The sequence below is a fragment of the Rhinolophus ferrumequinum genome, chromosome 14 (assembly GCF_004115265.2).
Source record: "Rhinolophus ferrumequinum isolate MPI-CBG mRhiFer1 chromosome 14, mRhiFer1_v1.p, whole genome shotgun sequence".
Classification (NCBI taxonomy): domain Eukaryota; kingdom Metazoa; phylum Chordata; class Mammalia; order Chiroptera; family Rhinolophidae; genus Rhinolophus; species Rhinolophus ferrumequinum.
In genome coordinates this window covers 63177459-63199623 of record NC_046297.1, presented here as the reverse complement: position 1 = coordinate 63199623, position 22165 = coordinate 63177459, and positions in this window count along the sequence as shown.

Below are 22165 nucleotides of genomic sequence, written 5' to 3'. Positions count from 1 at the left end.
AGGGAATACGGGATGCGAGGGGATGATCAGGGACTGAGGATGGGGAACTGGGGCCCGGGAAGTCTGCTGCATAAAGGACACTAGAGGAAACAGTTATTCAGTCATCATTCATTCATTCCGTAAACATTTACTGAGCAACTGGTAGTCACGGGACGTTTACAGTTGAATAAGATCCAGTCACAGGGACTCTAATGCTAAAGCACATGGTCTAACGGAAAAGGCACCTGGACACCGAATGTGTAGAAACTGCTGTGATAGAGGTTTGTGCAGGATAATAGAGAGGCCAGGAAGAAGAGACCCTAACCCACCTGGTGGGGGGAAGGGGCAAAGGCAGGAGGAAGACACCAGGGGGCTTCCCATAGGAGGGGCTAACTGTAGTAATTCCCTAAATGTGATGAAGTAGAAGCCAGGTAGGACATGCGAGTAGAGGCAGTGAGGGCAGTGATGGAACAAAGGGGGTAGATACGGGAGAAAGGGAGGAGGGAATTCCACGCAGAGGTGAAAACTTATAAACACAATTTAGTCTTCTATAGTGAGAAGGCTAAGGCCAGAAGTAAGTGTCTGTATAGTCCATTTAAACTCATAGTTCTCTGAAAAGCTGCTGAGAGTCAGAGACAGAAGTCCCAAGATGCCCAAACAGCTGACTTGCTTTTTGAGGGCCTGGATCTTGAGGGTTCAGTGCGTGAAAGCCTTAGAGAAAAGTCCTCGTCTAGACTGGATTCTACTGGGGCCGCCATAACTTTATTATGGCTCCTGGCCCATGCCCATACTCTGGGGCCATGTGACTGAGAACTGAACATTCTAGTGCCACCTCTGGAATTAAATCTTGTTGGACAAAGGCCAAGACAGACCCTCCCTCCAACCCCCGCCCCCATACTGGCATTCACACCCTACAGCAACCCCAGAGGAGGGGCAAATGTCCAAGTTGCAGCTCAGGGTCAGCTGTGTGATGAGAAGTTGTGGAGTCGTGAAGAGCAATCTTCATGGTGAGCCTCACAGGAATAAAAATCTGAGGGATTACCAAAGCAGTGACTCAAAATGTGGCCTACTAGAGCTAACACTGTCCCAGCATAAGTGACAGGCAGAGTTCTAAGCACTGCACACACACCAGCTGCCTGAAAGGTAAATTCCATGTGTCCCCATTTTACAGATGAGGAAGCTGAAGCCCAGGGCACCCAGCTTGTATGTAGCAGAGCATGTTCAGACTCAGAATCTAGTTTCCTAATTGCTACTTTCCTCAGAAATGGTATCTCTTGAAAAAACAAATGCCATCTTACACACAATGAGCAAACTGGATTGGAACTGAAAAGGGGAGTGAGCCTCAAGAAACATGATAATCTGTTATATTTGTAGATTGTTTTGCAAAACATTTTTTTACCTATAGGATCTCATGTGTTGCTCACAACCACCCTGTCTGGTAATGAAGATGTCGTGGTCATCTCCAAGCAAGAAAACTGGAATTCAGTGAAGCCTTTGGGCTCGCTCAAGAGTATGCAGTTCCGAATCTGTATGGCAGGGGGTTAAACAAAGGTTTTCTAACTCAGAAGCCCATACCATGGCTTCCCTTGAAATCTAATAATCCTATGTAACAAGGTGTCCTTGCATAGGTCAGAGGGGACAAGCCTTTTCTAGTGCCACTTCCCCTCTTGCTCCCTGTACTGCAACTTCAGCAGTCTTCTGATAGATTCTGGAATGTAACAGCCTCTTTCTTTCTTCAGGGCCACTGTTCTTGCTGCTCTTTCTGCCTAGAATGTTCTTCCCGAGAAATGTGTGGTTCCTTCTCAATTTTTGAATATTGGATGAAATGTCACCATCTCAGAAAGGTCTTCCCAGACGACCCTAAGGGAAATACCCTCTCTTTCTTGACTCTATCATAGTACCATTTCATAACCTATGTGTATTTTTTTGGACCAAACAGCTTTTTATGGACTGAAAGTTGCGTCCCCCCCAAATTTTTGGTTGAAGCCCTACCCTCATAATGTGCTGGTATTTGGATGTGGGGCACTGGGGAGGTAACCAGCTTTAGATAAAGCCACAAGGGTGGGAATATTATGATGAAATTAGTATCCTTATAAGAAGAGCAAGAAGGCAGCCATCTGCAAGCCAGGAAGAAGGGTCACCAGGAACGGAAGCTGCTGGCACCATGATCTTGGACTTCCAGCTCTCAGAACTGTGAGAAATAAATGTCTGTTGTTTAAGCCACACAGTCTATAGCATTTTGTTATGGAGTCCACACTGACTAATACACAGTTTATCTGCACATTGCTTGTTTGTTCCTCTCTATTATAAAATTCCCAAGGCCAGGCCACACAGTTCTTAAAAGGAAGATTTCACAACTAAAGTTTACCACTATTTTCCCAAGACCTAGGAAGGAAGAATGGCCAGCCCCTGGGAGTTTATTTGCCTTAAGGGAATCTATTAAATGATCCAGTTATCTCCTCGACTTCCCAAAGAACACAAATCCTACAATGTTTAAATTCTAAAATATCTGTTAACGCAAGAGGGATACATGAGATAATCTCCTTGGAACTTTAGACATCCCTTCAGCAACTTTCTAAATATTAGGCCATCTATTCCCAGACATTCCCAACTTCAAAAATCCTACTTTCACTGCACTTCAGCCACCCTCATCATAGCCTGACTCGTGCCCTTGATATTATCTATAATTTTCTAACAGTAGAGTCTTAGCACTGGCATTGTAGATATTTACTTCAAGTTCTAACACTTATGGTCTCTCAAACTCTCACTCATTCAACTCTTAGACATTTCATGTTTTTGCAAGCCCTCCCTATAAGTCAGGTCTCTTCAGATCTCACCTTCAAAACACATTTGGCTCCATAATTAATCACCTATATCAAAGTTTGACTGACTATGGCCCGTGGAACAAATCTGGCCTGCACCTGTTCTTGTAAATTTTTATTGGAACATAGACATGCTCATTCATTTACATATCTCCTCTGGCTGCCTTCATGCTATAATGGAAATTCACCAAACCCTGATCTAAATCAACGATCTCCAAAGTGAACAGTGACAAATGATCCCTTGGTGTTGAAAAGAAACTTTTAGGAATTCTATTTCTAGTTATTGCTGTCAAAAGAAAAAAAGAAACAAATTTAGTTTTATTTCTATTTAATTACACAGAGGCACTGATGCTCTCAGTTCATCAGGGAGACAATCACTTATGATAGAAAAGAGAGAAGACCCCAAGGGGGAGAGGGGAAGATACATGATCTGAAGAGCGTTCCACAGGCATCCTCATTCAGTCAGTCACTCTTAGCATCTTGTAACACTGTATAGTTCACACGTGCCTGGGTACACTGAGTTAGAGAACATACAAGGTCTGAAAATTAAGTTCGTGAATGCATCTTAGAAAAAGTGCTACATACCTCATTATCACTACGGTCACCTTCGAAGTACTCCCCTTGGGAAGCTATGCACTGACTTCAGTGCCTAATCCACCCTGCAAAGCAATTCTGGAACTCTTTCTGGAATGGCCATCAGAGCTGTAGTCATATTACCCTTGATGTCCTGAATGTCAATAAAATGTCTTCCTTTCAATATTTCCTTTATCTCCGGGTAAAGAAAGAAGTCACTGGGGGCCAGAGCAGGTGAGTAGGGAGGGTATCCCAATACAGTTATTTGTTTACTGGCTAAAAACTCCCTCGCAGATGGTGCCGTGTGAGCTGGTACATTGTCGTGATGCAAAAGCCATGAATTGTTGGCAAAAAGTTCAGGTCATCTAACTTTTTCATGCAGCCTTTTCAGCTTCCAAATAGTAAACTTGGTTAACTGTTTGTTTAGTTGGTACAAATTCATAATGAATAATCCTTCTGATATCAAAAAAGGTTAGCAACATCGGTGCAACAAGTTCGAGAATTTAATTGTCACACCTCGTACTTTCTCGTAATACCTGAAGTGAATTAACAAATATCTTTCAAATATTCCTGCAGGGAACAGGTAGTTCAAGATTATACTCAGGATGCAAAGAACAGGTAAATAAAAGAACTTGGAAGGGCAGAAGGGTTTCCTCAGCTATGTTATGAGGTATATAAAACAATAGTGATACAATCACACATGACAAGAAGTCAGTGAAAAAGTCCTAATTGTCAGGAAGACTATGTGATACGTGAAATTGTATCTACTATCATTAATGTTGAAATCTGTCCTACTGTTATATTTGTGCCTTGAGGAAGAATTACAGGAAGTCATTACTATTAACAAGACAACTTAATTTCAGTATCCACAACATGAAAACAACATCCTATAACTTAGCGATGACTTTTAAATCATTTAATATTGGATTCAACGCTCTATTAGATTTTACTACCTACACTTTATGGTATTTAGCAATATTTTTTGAAATTTCTTAGTAAGACAGAAGTTTCATACCACTGGTGAAACATTGTTTCTTTGTCACAGTAAAAAAAAGTTACATAGATGGAAAAACCATATGATGATAAACTAAAATGCCTTTGTTTTGCATTTAGAAAACAAAGAAAATTCCAATAAATGATTCCGTGGAGGTCGGTTACGTATGCATTGTGTGAAGACACACATGTTTCTGAATGTCTCCGCTAACGGTATTTTATTTATTTATTTTTTGGTTCTGTGTTATAGAAGTGAAATACAAATAATACTTTTCCAGAGGGCCACTAAAACAATGAATTGAATGCAAAGATCTATTCGCTACAGAAGATTACTTCTTTAATAACAAAAATAATCATAACAGCGTGAATCATGTTTTCTGGCACAAACTGTGTGAAGTGCAATCACCATGGGAGCAGGTGAAACTAAAACAACTAAACGGAAAGGATTCTGGGGATATTTGTGGAGATACTACCACAGCTGAGAAAACATTTCCTGCATCACTCACACTCGTAAGCCTGCCAGAGGGAGCCCATAAGAGAGCCAGAGGTGCTCAAAGGACTACAAGCAAGCATCCTCAATGATAAGGAATGCTGATCACCGGGTGAATGAAGGTGATGATACAAGCCCTTTAACCTTCAGGTTCTCCTAAATACAGTTTGTAAAGAGCTCCAGACACTGACGTTGCATATTGAAGATTCCACCTGATGCTGAGTAAAATGCAACCACATTGAGAAGACTTGTTTACAAACAGTTACCATTGTAGGATATTTGATATGTATGGTGGCTCCTAAATGTTTTTTTTTTTTTTCAAAGAAGCCAACATTTCTAAAATCTCATTTCATACTGTGATGCTGAGGATTTGAATTCATCATCTGCTTAATAACCAAACTTTTGGAACTTCTTCAGTTATTCTCTTCCTCTTTGTCTCTCTGTTTCTGTCTCTTTCCTTCTCTCTCCTTCCTCTTTATTATGGACAATTTCAAACATCCAAGAAACATAGGAAACAGTTCAGTAAGCTCCCATGTACCCATCACTCACCTACAACCACCATCTATTCATAGGCACTCTTGTATTATTTGTACCTGTGTATGTTCCCTTACCCTAACATTGGTTTATTGGAAGAAAATCTCAGACATCAAAACATTTCACTCATAAATATTTCAGTGTGTATTTTAAAAGGCAAAGTTTGCTTTTAAAAATAATATAATCATAATACTCTTATTATACACACAAAATTAATAATAATTCTTCATAGGTCTCTTAGTCAAGTATGTATAGTTTCGATATATAAGGTTATGTACCACCAAAATTTACAGTCATATAAAGTAATCTTATCTTTATTGTTGAACTCTTTTGCTGAATTTGCAATAGCATTCACAATAATGTGAAATATCTCACTTTTGGAAGAATGCACTTCTAAACACTTTACTTTGATTCCATGAATTGGATAAAATAAATAATTATTGGAATTATTTTAACTGATTTTCTATTGGAAGGCTTTCCTGACACTAGCACAAAGCTGGTATCACTTTCTAATTTACTAAGTTCTTACATTCATGAAACCAACTCTCATATAGTTATTATTTCAGTTTTGATAAGCACACAAGAAAATGTGGAATTGAAACCAAGGGAAATTAATACAGAAAACAGAACCACTTGATCTAAATGAAAAGTCATGCTTTTTATAATGATGTGTATATATATATACAAACACACACACACACACACACACATATACAGTTTATTCAAATAGAGACTTCTTAAAATAACTTCTGTCTTTTTAAGTAGATGCTAACATTTCTTCAGCAGATCTGAATATCCTGCTTTTCAAAAGGTCTGTGACATCACTACCGCCCCTCTGATGGAAAGTAAATTGTCAATCAACATGTTGTATGTCACATGGTTGTCATCAAAGATGTTTGTCATCATCCTTAACTTTTCAGTAACATACTTAAAAAAAAAACCTAATTGCTATCAAAAGATTTTATTGAAAAATGTTATAAGTTAATAAACAACAAAATTAATAAATTGTAAATTTAGCTCTTACAACAAATGGCAAAATCATTGCAGCAAGATATTTAGGCTGCTCTCCATTTCCTCAGCTCCCTTTTCAAACACCATTCCAAGTGCATCTAACCTATAATTTCCCATGTTTCCCACTGACCCTTTAGATGAGCTTTTGCAACCTCACGGGTATTGACATAGGATCTGGCACAAACTGGCTGGGACAGTAGGTGACTAGTGGGGCAATATCACTGAATATTCCTCCTTCCACCAGGGGGAGTCAGAAGCAATTTGCTGGCCCTGGCCCCTGCAGTCCAAGTGCAATTTATTTCGCCAGCAAGTACCCTGATTGTGCTTGAAAAGGAAGACATTGATAATGAGGGATCTGGCGAAAGTCAGCAAAAGACAGTGAGAGCTCCGTTCCCTGCATTGCATTCCACACACTCTCAGATGAAACAGACCACCACGGAGGCTGGAAGAACAAAGTGGATGACTACCAAACTCATCCTCGGTGACCTCAAACGCAAATTAATAATACTTCATCTCACAAAAGGAAAACAACAGGACAAAGGCTAAAGCAGACAGGGCACTAGAAAAAGCATGAGTGAGGCCGCCTCAGGCAAACTGGGATGTATGGTCACTTTCTGTTCAAATTTCCATGAATAAAAATGCAGAGACAGCTCAAATTAGCTTGTTTGGCTCCTGGATGTAAGAAGACTGATACGGAAACTGTTGGTTACCGTGACATGTTGAGGTTTCTTTGAGCAACTCTATCCAAGAATGGTTGATTTTAACTAAATCTTAGGTATTAAGGGAAAACAACTTGAATAAATTATGTCTTACTATAGTAAGAATGACTGATAGACAGCACTCCTCTCTCAACTTTAGTTCAGTTTTGTTTTGTTTTTTTTTCCCTGGGGTAACTTCAAGATAAGTTCGAGCAGCAATCCTTACTGAGTTCCTGAAACCATCTCACTTAGGCCAAGACTTTTGTTTTCCAAAATAAAACAGCTGTACCCAAACCCAAAATAGCTGCACTTTTCCTCTGTGCTCCTAGCAGTTAAGAGAAACAGTCTTCACTTGCTCTTCCCCTTGTCAGCGTCGGGCTTGCTGGGATCTGCACGTTCTCTAAGATTGTTTCGTCAATGCTTTGTAGCTTATTAGAACTGTTCCTCTGAGAGATGCTTCTCCACCTAGTTGACAAGAGGATATGACATCCTGAGTCCTTACTTTTTCCCTTTCCCTTCCTGCTACCCCTCCTTTACTCTTCTTTTTGCCTCATGGAAATTAACCCAGGAGGGAAGTGAGGCATCCAGAGAACCTCAAGCACAAAGGTCCCAGCCCATAAAAATTGCGTCACAAACAAAACATGCTGCCACTGCAAACAGGGACGATCTTCACATCGGAGGGAAGCCATCAGTTTACTTTTAGGTCATTGCCTGGTGGCAGCTCTGGATCATACTGGAACATTGCTCTGTAGATAGAAGTAATGAGGAAAGGAGAAATAACACGTTGAAGACACTCACCACTTGTGACTTAGCATCGCCTCATGTAATCCTCACAATTTACAGGCAGAGTGTATAGTATTAGCTGAATTTATCGATGATGAAACTAAGCCTTAGAGCCCATAGTGTGAAATGCAGCAGGTGTCCATTACAGAAGACCCTTGGAAAATTCTCCCATTTTATGGGCCAGGGACACTGTAACCTCCATTTGTGAAAATTGGTCCTTCTCCCGGGAAACTAGATTGTGACAATTATAATTTTACCTGAGCATTGTGCTTCTGGAAAAGAGCAAAGATTAAGAAATCCAACTCCTGTAGATGCCTGGACACTGCACTGTATACCTGAAGCTGAAGCTGAATAATATTGAATGTCAACTATAAGCAAATATACGAAGGTTATATATATATATATATAACCTGAAACTAATAAGGAAGGAAGGAAGGAAGGAAGGAAGGAAGGAAGGAAGGAAGGAAGGAAGGAGAAAAAGAAAGAAATCCACCACCCACCCCTATCCCTTTGTGTTCTGGAAAACAGCTTATTGCAAAGAAGGACCCTTCCCCACGTGAGTTAGATAAGAATCACAAATACCTCCATGTTTACTTGTGACAAGACCAGACGCTTATTTGCCTACAGTCAGCCAGCTCGTTCTCACTATTACAATAGTTCCTTTCCCCTTCTTGTGATAATCCTTTCAGATAAAGTCTCTACCTACCTATGTCTGGATTTGTTTTTGTTTTTAATAGATTTTATTTTTTTAGAGCAGTTTCAGGTTCACAGAAACAATGAGCAAAATGTACAGAGAGTTCCCATCCACTTCCTGATCCCGCCACACACACGCAGGCACAGCCTCCCCCATTATCAACAGCCCCCACCAGAGTGGCACATTTGTTAAAAGTAATGAACCCACGTGGACACATCACAGTCACCCAAAGTCCGCAGTTTCCATGAGGAGGCTTCACTCTTGGTGTTGAATATTCCATGGATGTGGACAAATGTGGGATGACATACACCCACCATTGTAGTATCATATGAGATAGTGTCCGTGTCCCCAAATCCCCCGTGTTCCTGCTATTCATCCCTCCCCCGTCCCTAATCCCTGACAATCACTGATTCTTTACTGCCTCCATCGTCTTGCCTTTTCCAGAATGTCATGTTGTTGCAATCATACAGGATGCATGGATTTCTTTCACTTAGTAACACACTGGATTTGATTTCTTATTTGGCAATTGGCAACTAAGAAGACTGGTGGTGAGTCACATATTCTAAGAGACGGAAATTTACATTCCTAAATACATTCCTAAAAGATACATTGTGCATATGGCAACAAGGGAACAGAACAGCATTTGCAAAGGTCCTGTGGAAATGCTCTTTAGATTGAAAGGGTGCTCACCTGCTGTTAAATGTTTCTTATAGACATTGGAGGATTAGCTGCCCCATGAAAGAAGAGAGTTCTGATTGGAAGGTGCTTCACGAGCAGCAGTTTTGCCCCAGGGGAGGCAGTAAAGGGATGACTGATACACACCAGGTCGTGCCCACAGGGGCTGTGTGGGTTCATTGTGAGGCTAATGAAGCAGAAATTGCAGGACCTGTCATTTTGAAGTCACCCCTCATTAAGACTGAAAAAGCGAGGGGTCAGATGAAGCCAGGAGTAAAAGTTTAGCAAAACTCTCCCTAGATGGATGTAAAGAGGCCAAGAGAATGAAAACCCCTCCTATCATCATGCTTTAAATAAAACCATGAGGTAAATAATATTCATGTCTCCAATTTAGACACACACACACACACACACACACACACACACACACTCCTGAGGTTAATGGGAATTGAAGTCCTTGTCCCAGGTTGGTGTTTGTATTAATAAATGGCAGAGGCACCCAAGCCAATCGGACCCCAGACGCCATGCTCCTGTACTCCCCACACGGCCATCAGATGCACATTCAGGAGGTACAAAGGGCTGCCACCCTATTGGCTCATTTCACTCTTCGGAGCATGCCTGATGAAGATGGTTACAACGAGAAGATACTGAACATTGGAACTGCCACCATTGGTGGCCGGGAATTCTATCCCGGTGTTCATCGTGTGTCAACAACTTGCTCCTAGAAACTGGGACAGGCGAAGCTTATTCCAATGGGCTTCTGTGAGAACCAAGTGAGATGATGGGTGTGACCCCCAGCACGCAGTAGTGTGCCAGTCGGAAGACAATACTACTCGCCTTCCCTTTCCCCACTATTTCATAGGTTGGCAGATCTCATCATTCCCTTTTACAGCTGAGTAAACTGAGCCTGCGAAAGATTAAGGAATGTGCTCAGAGTGCTTACATCTGAGCTTTGAACTTAGAATTTTTGATATAAAGTCCTTTTCTTTTTTTCCATTCAAATAAATGCTAGGACATATCCACATATATGGAACTGGACTTCAATGATGAAATACCCTAAAAAAAGAATGATTCCCTGCTTTTGAGTAAATACAGCTATGAAGAGCCAAACCAAAAGCCCATCTAGATCCTGGAAGCTCTCTTTCCCAAGCCGCAGCAGGCAGAGGTATCAGAGTCGGCCAGAGCCTAGGCATCCGAAAGGCCTATGCTTTGCAAAACGAGGCCCAGAAGCTCCAGCAGAGAGGAGATGGTCCTTGCCCAGGATTTCGCAGTGACCACGTCGGGACTAAGGCTCAGTGTCACCTGGCATTTTCCCAGACATCTGGGAGGCAGCTTCCTCCTTTAGGTACTAATATATTCGGGATCCCCTTGGTTCATGCATGGGCTTAGGTGGTCCTCACACAGAATGGCCCCTTGGGGCCATCAGTCTGGCACGTTTACCTCTGGTTGCCCTGACTCAGCCCAAGGTGCTTTCTTCAACTCCTCTGCTTCTCTCCGGCCATTCTGTGCCTTGGAGTCGATGCAGTAGGTGAGGGTACACACACGCTTTAGTCTCTGAAATTAAACTGTGAGGCTGAACTCTGAGTCCCTCTGCCAGGGACTCTTCCCTGCATCTGCACTCAGAGGTAGCCTCACGAGTGCTAATGATTTCTGGTTGACAGTAATAATCAGATCACGGTATCATCTTCTGCTGCTGCAAAAACAGACAGATGTCTCTACTGCATGAAATGCCTTTTGATCCTCTCTTCAGCTCTGTGTTCCTATCATGGTTGGAAACATCAATTGCAAAACTATCCCCACTGACCATTCTGTCACCATACAGGGGTATCCAAAGAAAGATTAATCAGAAACCTGCAGTTACAGGCTTCTCTGGGTAATTTCCATAGATTGTTCATAAGGAGAGGGGGGAAAAATCTGTCGGAGAAATTAAAAGATGCCATCTCTTTGGAGGAAGAAATTATTCCTTTCAAATCACTAACTAATCATTTAATCTCTTGGCAAGGTATAGGATCAATTCAAGTACTTGGGGTAACAGTATCCACTATTAGGGATTCAAAGAAGAAGAGATATAAGAAAAGGGATACGTGGCTTATATTTCCGGTTACTTAGTTTAGTGGAAAATAACATAGGCCTTGGGGTAAAATAAACCTGAATCAAAGACTGTATAACCCTGGACATGTCTCAGTTTAATCATCCCTAAAAAATGGTTTATTACAATAAGAGCATATGTCCTCTGAACTACTGATGGATGAGATTTCATAGGCATATGTATATATTAGATAAAAGCCCGGCACACAGTAGGTCTAAAACAATTGTAGTTTCTCTTTAGAAAGGTCCAAACTTATCTGTGGGTTGAAGGTACTGCTACTAGCCTACTGTATTAACTATCCCTCAGTTATCCTTTGATCAACTTATGGGGTGGATCTTAGGGGTGGCGGAGGGTTTCTCTGAACTTCAGATTCTTAGTTCTGCTCTGGAATTACCTTCCTTGAGTCGATAGCTTACTTTACGCCAAGCGTTGCTTGTTTTTTTTTTTAGTATTTTATCAATATTAGTACGTCTGATTCCTGTTAACATTCAAAAGTAATACTTTCACTATACCTGTTCTTTAAAATGAGGAAACTGAGGCACAGACAGTAACAGGGCAAATCATAAAGTTAGCAAATAGTGTAGTCAGAATTCGAAGTCAGGAAGGAAGACCTTACTCTCTATCACTACTTCACTGCTTTATTTGGAATTCCACTACAAGAAAAATTGAAGTTCATAGTTTTCCCTACTCATCAATTTTAATCAACTTCTCTACATATGTGCTACATAATGATACTGTAGTGTATAATATTATGCTGTCTCCAATAGGTCCACATATTCAACTATTTTTCCATTTACCTTGTCTACAGACATTATTTCTATTTTTATTCCTTACTATTTATTTTTATCTTTGTAATAATCTTTACTCTGGAAATTTACAGTTGATTCTATCACTAAGAAGTGTACTGGGAAGGTGAGATCAAGCCTGTAGGCTCTGACCTCTGATGGAGTGGCTCGCAAGCGCTCCTACCATTGTGTTCTTAACCAGCTGCTCCAACTTGCCGCACGTGTTTCCTCCTCTTTAAATGAGGGTGATACTATTCATTCCCCCACCTCCACAAGACATTTTAAAGACTAATGAGTTAACGCATTTAGAAGTGTGCCAGGCACATGGCTGTTCTCAGTCAAGAGAGAGGTTTTATTAATTCTATGTCGTTCTCTCTCATTAATTTTACTGCCTTACTTTTATACACAAATATTCAGCGTACTAAGTGCTTTTACACACATTGACTAGTAGTCTACGTTAACTAACAAAGTGAGATAAATATACCTGTTTTTCATACTAAATGGTCAGAATATATTATGGGTAGAATTATGTTCCCCCAAAACTGATATGTTGGAGTTCTAACCCCCACTACCTAAGAATGTGACTTTATTTGGAGAGAGGGTCTTTACAGAGATAATCAAGTGAAAATGAGGTCATTAAGGAGGGACCTAATCCCCATCACTGTTATCCTTATAAAAAGGAGAAAAATGTGCACAGGGAGAAGAAAATGCAAGGAAACATCTGGGGAAGATGGTCACCTACAAGCCAAGGAAAATGGCCTGGTACAAGTCCTTCCCTCACAGCCCACAGAAGAAACTAACTCTGGTGACATCAGCAAGAGGGCAGATTAGGAGATTCCCAGACCACATCCCCTCACAGAAACCAATATTTGACACTATCCATGGACTAAATGCCTTTATGGGATCCAGGTGGATGACCTACAAGAAATAGGTAAATTCCTAGAAACATACAGTCTGCCAAGACTAAATCATGAGGAAATAGAAAATCTGAAAAGACCACTAAGGAGTCAAGAGATTGAATCAGTAATTAAAAACCTCCCAATAAAGAAAAGTCCAGGACCAGATGGCTTCACGGGTGAATTCCACCAAACCTTGGAGAGAAGAATTAATACCAATCCTTCTCAAACCCTTTCAAAAAACTGAAGAGAAGGAAACACTTCCAAACTCATTTTAGGAGGCCAGCGTTATCAAGACATGCGACATATTGTTTTCCCGCATGCAAATCCAGGTCTTGAAAATCACAGAATATAGACAGACTCACAAATGATTAATGGCAGACTAATGAGATTGTGTAAGTATGAGGTCCAAGAATAGAATCTTATAAAAAATGAACTGTTAGTCAGAAGATACTGTGTTTTGCCAAAATGCCATTCCTGTAAGGGTATCGCGTCCTATTATCTGCTCAGCTGCATCAATCATACGGACACCATTGTCAGAGGTGTCACCAGAGTGGCTCTAAATTCTGATAAGCTAAACCAGTCCTTGTACAGAACTTATTTTAAGCTGTCTTGGTTCTTTGTCTCATGCTGGATCTTGAGAGCTTTTCTTAGAAGAACCATGTTCTCACACGGTTCAAGACCAAGAAATCTGCTGTCATGAAAAATTCTCCAATATTCTCAGCAGAGGTTCTCTTGTTCTCGAAGGACGTTCACATTGCGCATGTGAGACACATATTTGAGTTCTAGGCTTTATGAGTTATATGTTCAAACAGAAGATGGTTAGTCTGGTTACCAGTATGTCATGACACTTGACGAGGGGGTCGGAAGCTGGGATTCTTGAGTTGCTTCAAGCCCAAGCTCTATGACTCTAAGGCAAGAGTATGTGACCTGACTTCAGAAGACTTGGATGCTCATGCCAGCACTGTCATATTTTGACCATATATGTTTGGGAAATCACTTATGTATGTTGAACTTTGTTCCCCTAAGAATTCAGTTCAATGGATTTTGCCAAATATATATTCCCACGTCATCCATACACAGATCAAGGTATACGATATTTCCATTGCTTCCGATAGTTCTTTCATGGCCCTTTCCAGTTAACCCCTGCATTCACAGAGATACACTTTTCTTACTTCTGTCACAATATCCCATAGATTTGTTCTGCCTGTTGCAAAACTTCACATAATACGTCCTCTTTGTGACTGGCTTCTTTTACTCAATGTAAAGTCTGTGACATTGATCTACATCGTTGCATGACCAGTCATTTTTTTTCCCTCTTTATTGCTGAGTAAAAGTCCTTTGCATAAATGAATATATCTGAATGTTTCTTAGTAATTAAAATAAATAGACTACTCTGATTTTGAGAACTAGATCGACGGCTACTAGTTCCGCGAGTGTAGATAAGGCAATTTGCTCTTCTGACTTGTTTCCTTTTTATATAACACGGAGGATAATCGCATCCCTCTCCCCCTGTTAGAAAGTTTGTGACAAGGCTTAGACTCACTAATGGTCTCTCCCTCACCATTATCACCATCGCCATCCTTTCCTGCCCGGACGACTGGTAAACCACAGAGACATTAGATGACAGAACCGTGCATTTCTACAATGTACATAAATCAATGTCTAGTATAGGATGCACTCTTTCGTGTCTGGCTTCTTTTGTTCAACATAATGTCTGTGAGATTAATCCACATTAGCCTGCCCACTGATTTTCCAGCTTTTATCATTCTTCAATCAGAAGCTAGGATGAACTTGTAAAAGGAACAAGGCATCCCCTTCCTTAAAACCCTTCAAGCGCTCCCCATTTCATTTAGAATAAAGTAGAAAATTTTGCCAACGTCTACCGGGACCTCTCTCCCCATCCCCCACCTGACCTCACTTCTTGCCACTCTCCCTTCACTCAGTATACTTTCTGTCTGTGTCTCCAACAGGCTCCATTGACTTCTACTCTGGAACTTAAAGAATGTTTCACCTTGTCTATCACGAGTCTGCTTGTTTCTCACATTCAGGTAGCAACTTAAATGTCACCTTCTCAGAGATGCCTCATCTGACCTCTCCAACTCTCTAAGGTAGAGAATCATGCGGGACACACAGAAATTGCTCTATTATTATTTGTTGGATTAACGAATAAGAGGAGTGAGAGCGTTTTGTCGACTATAAAGCATAAAATGCCTGCAGATATGTTAATTTTTTTAATTTTTTTTTACTAAAAACTTACATAATAAAATATATGCTGATAAATTAGATCACGTCTTCGTGGTCTCTGTGAAAAAAGACTGGCATAGACGTTGCATCCCAGAAGCTTCCCCTTAAAATGTGGACTAAGAGAAAGGAGACTAGAAATTATCTAATAATTCAGAAATAATAACTGAAAAGTACAAGAGCCAAGAGTTCTGAGCGTGGAATATGGCACGTGGGAGGCTTCCTATAGTTGACAACTGGAGGGGAACCTTGGGGTTTGTGAGAAGATTGAATTTAGGTATCACTTATATCATTTAGATATAATGGGTGGCCAATGACCATAAAATTATTATGGCTGATTCATTTTTCCTTTTTATCTTTATAAATCAGAATGCCAGTGTATAAGTAAATAAAATACAGTAGGATAGCTCCTAAATAAACTTGATTTCCCTTGAAATTAACAACTTTCTACTCTTCTGCTGTTAAATATGCTGGCTGATACCACGGTATACTCAGCACTCAGGCCAACAAACAACTCGTCTTTGCTTCACCTTTACTCCCACCAGTCTCACCAAGAGAGAACTGTGTTTGTTCCCAAACCTGTACAATCACATTGTACTTACTTTTTTATAAATTGATAGAATGAGTAGAAAAAAAGTGTTGTTTCAATGAAAACTTGAACGTTTTGGAAAGAATCAATTAAGGGTGATTTGTCATTTGTTGTTTTCTGTTGAACTAAGTGTGGGCAATACAGTTGTCGATGGTTTGGAAGGGGTTTTAAAAATCTCAAAGACATATTCTGCACCCAGATGGCTTTAGGTGTCTTTAAGCTCTTCCTTAGCTTAAGGAAACTGAAACAGAAACTCAAATATTTGCTTCTAGGCAAGTTATTTCTATGCAAAGAAAAACTCTGGATTTACATCAAAAGATTAGCAAACAACAACTCTTCCAGTTAGGGAGCAAATGAAAGGTGTGGGGGTTGCTAGTGAGGTACCACGTGTTGAAAGACAAGGGTTCTAGGTCTGAGGTTTTAAACCCCCACCAACTTAATCTAATCTAAGTTGCCTTGCTGCTCATTACACATGTTCCCTTCCTGAAGATTCTTCCATGCAAAGTGTAACACATGCTTATAACGAACACGTGACCCTCGCAGACTCTCTCCTAAAGCAGAGTTACCGCCTCTCCAGAGTTTCTGTGATGGAGCTCATTGAAGGATGCATTTCATCCCTTAACTACCTGAAAGGGGTGCTGCTTAACGCCGTAGAAATTTTCAGATGATTCCAAAATGCCCAAATTCTGGAGCCACTGATTAAAAGCACAGCTCATGGGAACAGGTGAGCTCAGGTGATTGATATCTTTCAACGGAGAGTGAAGAAAATCCCTATCACTAGGAAAGAGGGTGAGTAATGAAACCAAGTGTGAGACAGGCAGAGAAACACTTCTCTCCATTTAGTCTCGAAAATACATTTAGTCACAGTGTCCTGTAAGCCTCAGACGAGACGTTACCATGTCTAACTGGATTCTACAACATTGGCATCATGTTTCTGGGTCTGAGCTGATAGTGCCGTGGTGTTGGTGAATGAGGCAGGCCAGGAATGAAACTGAAAGGGCCAGGAAAACATCAAAAATCGCTCAGAAACACAGCGAAGGGGAAGAAAATCAGCCCTCATCTGACAGAAAGGAGGCAATTCTCACAGAGTTCCTGCATGTATGTCCCTCAGAGGGAGTGCTTCGTTTCACTTGGATTCCATGCCAATCAAAATGCCCTCTTGGCAGTGGATAAAATAAAATAAAGAAGGCAGAAATAAATGCCAAAACAAATTCATGCACAGAATGACCTTCCAAATGCTGCAAGGCCCAAGTAAGCTGTCCTCTACCAAAATGAACTGAAAGGGCAAAGGAAAAAAAAATCTATAATTTAACCTCAACTAGAAAAATCTTGAAAATGAGCTGAGATACAATAATATTCACCAATCTCTTCTTTCTGATGTGACCTAACATTCAATGAATGTTTCATAATGCGCCAGGTATTTTAAATGCATTTTCTCATATTATTTCATAATAGCATTGAGAGATGGATGTCATGGTCTCCAGTTCATGTTTGAAAAAAAAAGAAGTGAGAGGTTAAGTAAATCGCCCAAGGTTACGCTGAAAAGAAGCGACTGTGAGATATTTATATTGGTTGACTCTAAAATGGTATCACATTTTTCCCACATAAGACGATCCTTCAAATTTGTATCAGAATAATGATAACAACAACAAAAAAAACCCTCTATTCAATACTTCTAAAATGTCAAGTCTTCTCTCCCCTTTGTTTGATGTCAAGGAAGCTGCCTCATCTAAAATAGTTGGCTGAATGCAAAATGGCTGAAGACAAAAGTGTACAGGTAGATTCTTTTATACCTTTAGTCTAATGTAGGCATAAGAACCTTGGTCTACAAGACTCGGCTCAGGCCTAGTGGACTAGACCTGTGAGCTAGCTTCAGGAACTATTCTGAAGAATTGACTCTTCAGTTCACTCTGCTTGGGTGCTTACCAGCAAGGACAATGCAATTGAGGCCCCCTGCCAAGGCATACAAGGAGCTTTACATAATCCCAGGAGACAAAGAGTCCAAGGGCAACTAGAGGGAAAAAAAAAAAACCTTCCTGTCACCAGACCTCTTGCATCATGTCAGCCTTAGAGAAAGAATGAAATAGTTCTCTCACCATTTCAGTGTGAGACCTTGGCGGAAACCCACCCTGAGAGGAGAGGTTACCTGTGTCACCTTCTTTGGCTCCTTAGGTTTCAGTGGGACAAATCACGTTAGTACCAGCCGTGGTGATATTGGAACTGACACAAACCAGTAGGCCTCTCTCCACAAGACGCTTTATCCCTCACATCGTGCTGTTTGATAAGGAAAAGCGTCCCCCTTCCCAGTCCACTGAACAATAAAACCCAGCGCAAGAGGTTTGAAGAGTGAACTCGCTCAGAAGACTCTAACAGTGATAGCTCATTAGATCAGAAAATGGAAAGCGCACAGGTTCAGGGCTCAGGCAGACCTGGGTTGTAGTCTAATTCGCAGGGGAACTTGGACAAGTTACTTGTCCTCTCTGAATTTCACAGGGGAGTTGTGGGAAACAAACAACATAACACTTCCAAAGAGAAGCAATACAGGGAAGTGGTCTAGGGCACTAACTGTGGCGTAAAGCCGACCTGGAGACAAGGTCTACAACGTAATATCCATGTGATGCTGTGCTCAGCAATTTACTGTCTAAGCCTCAGGTCCCTCATCTGTGAAACTGGACTCATCTATGTACCTTGCGTTTGAGGTTCATAGAGCAACATCAGTGGAGCTTCAAAACAACTCTAACTGAAAACGTTAAGAAACAGCTCTAACATTATTACCGTTCACACATTACACGCTGTGTGAGAGCAGGTTCAAACGAAAATGCATATAAATACACCAGAATGGCAATTTGTGGGGTATGGGAGGGAATGGGAGTAGGGCATAAGGATAAAAAAAGGGATAATTAAGTGAAAGGGGGCTTTGTACAGAAAAATGCTTTTAAACGTGCCATATACTGGGGAATGGGATGAACTCAACTCTCTGAATCAGAAATCTTCAGAAACCAACCATAACGTCAGGCGGTACTAACTGGGTGTATCTCCCAGGGACTAAGTGTGAAGAAGCTCTGAAGGGTTTAGCAGAGCATCTGCTACATGGCCAAGGACGGTAACACTTTTATACGATCCTCGAACATACAGCAAGTCTCCTTTTCCCGTCACTATGAAACTTGGATTATTTTCTAAGGGACATCCGCAGGTCCCTCTTTTTGAGATGGAGGTCCCTATTTTTTCAGAGCCAAAGATGTCTGCCAAATTCAGTTTTTCACCTTTTTCAGAATTCAGGTTTCCGAAAGTGGGAGGCTACATCCCCAAATGCACCATTCTATTTGCAAAGGACACAAGCAAACCACTCTGTGGTATATACCATACAAGACTAGACTTTAACCTGTAAAATTATGTAAAATAACTCGCTAAAAGCGAGTTACGTTGATCGTTTTTCACTTTCGATATTCAAAATGGCTTGGCTATGCTGCATGTATTTATGCATCTGATTATTAAGAGGGCACAGTGGTCTTGTCCCCTCTAATCCTTTATTCAACCAAAATAAAATATAATTTCTGAATTCCATTATTAATATCCTCCCTCCGTGTAAAGAATCTCCCTCAGCAGACCCTATTGACATTCAGTCTAGACACTGCTGGAGGAACTCACTTTATGGATATCAATAAATGTGTTGCATAGACATGGGAGGATATTAAATTATTTCCAAGCATTTGACAGTTGACAAAATGTTAGTATAATAATTAACGTGCAGATTATTTAAATGTGAGGTAGTGTTCCTTAATGCAGCAGTGCATTCGCTCACGTGAGGACAGCATTTCTCTTACTGTTACAAGGCAGCTGAAGGGAGAAACTTAACCTGTCCCTCAGTTCATTTTGGCCTTATTACTGTTAGCGAATACTACACAGAAAGAGAGAAAAGGGCTTCTTTTCAACATGCCAGGGATACCTCAAGTTATGCTCTTAATTTAGGAAGAAAACTTCAAAACACGAATATAATTTTCGCCTTCATTTTCTTTCTCCTCCAACAGCTCAAAATTTAAATGCTAATGGATTAATTAGAGGGCAAAAGAGGTCTACTTCTTCCCTGACTTCTGTCTTCCATCCTAACCCTCATTCACTGTACCGCCCCCGCCCGCCCCCCACCACCATGTTCTTCTTCAATTGTTCTGGGAAGGAACTTGGGCTTCAATGTTTTTTTAAAAGTTCCCGAGTTGTTTCTAATGTACAAACAAGGCTGACACTTAATGAACTAAACCGATGGTTCTTAAACTTGAGTGGGCATAAGGGTCACCTGGGGTGCTTGCAAAAAACACACCGTTCCAGGATCCACTCCCTGGGAATATGAGGAGTTCTTGGGTAGGATTCAAGAATCTGCATTAAAAAACAACAACAAACAAACAAACAAACCAAAATACCACCAGGGATTTGGATTCAAATAGTCTAAGGAACAGACATTGTGAAAACTGTACTGGTTGTATTTTTCACTTAGAGCTTAAACAAGCCTTTCACCCCAGCTGTTGAAGAACTGCAGACCAAAGGGCAGGACTACACTTCGTCGCCATCAAGCCAAGTCACTTTGCTGATGACATTGGCAGGAGCCAGCCCGAAAGAACATGGGGGAAGAGATGTAGTATTTATCAAGCACTAACTACGCTGCAGGCATTTTACAAATGCTCTCTCTCTCAGTCTCAGAGCATCCGGGTAGAGAGAGGTCGCCTATGCTTCCCTTGACCCGACTGCTAAAGAAAGAGGAGCTGCAGTTCATCTTCTGTGTTCTCTATACCCCAAGGCCTTGGAAATGAGGACAATGGGTCAGGGGCTGGGACATCTAAACACTAGACTCCAATTCTGACTATTCCTGTTTCTGTATGTTACGAGGCAAGCACCCCAACTCTCTCGTTTTCTATTTCAGCATCTGTCCAGGTTGAGGAGCTGGGGGTGAGGCACTGGCACCGGCCTCTGCTTACTTCAGTAAGATCATGTGAAAGCACTTGAGATTATTGAGGGAAAAACTACCACGTTTCCCGGAAAACAAGAGCTAGCCGGAACATTAGCTCTAATGTCTTTTGGAGCAAAAATTAATATAAGACCCGGTATTACATTATATTGTATTGTATTGTATTGTATTATATTATATTATATTATATTATATTATATTATATTATATTATATTATATTATATTATATTATATTAGCCCGGTCTTATAGAAAAATAAGACCAGGTCTTATATTAATTTTTGCTCCAAAAGATGCATTAGAGCTGATGGTCTGGCTAGGTCTTATTTTCGGGGAAACACGGTATTATGTATGTGGGGACAGAGCCCCAAAAAGCAGTTTCCAGGCTCTCGGCCTCACATAGAAAGGTGCTGGCTCAGGTAGTAAATGGCCATCGACTGTGATCAAATGGTCATCAGCTGTGGCTGGTTGGCCGTCAGCTGTAACCAGTGAGCCATTGGGCACTAATATAACTGCCGTGGCTAGGCTAGCAGAAAAATGGGGGCTAGCAAGGAGATGGTGGCTGAGCCTGCAAGCGGCACAGTGAGGGTTGAGAATTGTGTGGCTCCTGTTTCCTGTTTCTCCAACCCAGCCGCCAGCGAGAGTATAGAGATATGACTCCCCTACTTATGGCTCCGTTGGTGTTCCTTTTTGGCCTATCCATATCCTGCGTTTTTGTGTGGGGAGCGGGACCAGAGACCCCGCCGGACGCCCTGCATGACACATGGCGAAGTCGGCAGGATCCCTTGCACTACAATGTAGATATAATAAGATTTAATTTGGAAAAAGAAAAAATGATGACACAGTTGGACATCCGGTGCAATTTGTGCATCTGTCCATGTATTTATTCATCAAACATTATTTGAACACCTATTGTTTATAGAACCTTGAAGATTGCGTTGGAAAGGTGCAGGCTTTCTACAGACACAATATTTTAAGTTTGGTGGGGTAAGGACAACATGAAGTGGATGGCAGATGGTGAGAAATACAGGAGATAGAGTGGGGAAAATAAAGAGGGAGGAGCAGAGAGGTAGCATGTAGGTAGGGAAGAGGTGGCCAGAAATAGAATGCATTTTTTTGGTACAAATGTGTTGCAGTTTATGAAATGCTTTTTTCTTTTTAATCTATTGCATCATTGAATCCCATTCTTCATGGATGCTAACATGTAGAAGGATCATCTTAAAGAATATTGTTAAACAGATTCCACCCGCAGGAAGTCTGATTCAGTGAGTCTGGACTGAGACTGGTGATTCTGGGTTCGATGGTGGTCGACAGACACACAGGTTGTGCTTTGAGTGTCACTGATTTAATTCTC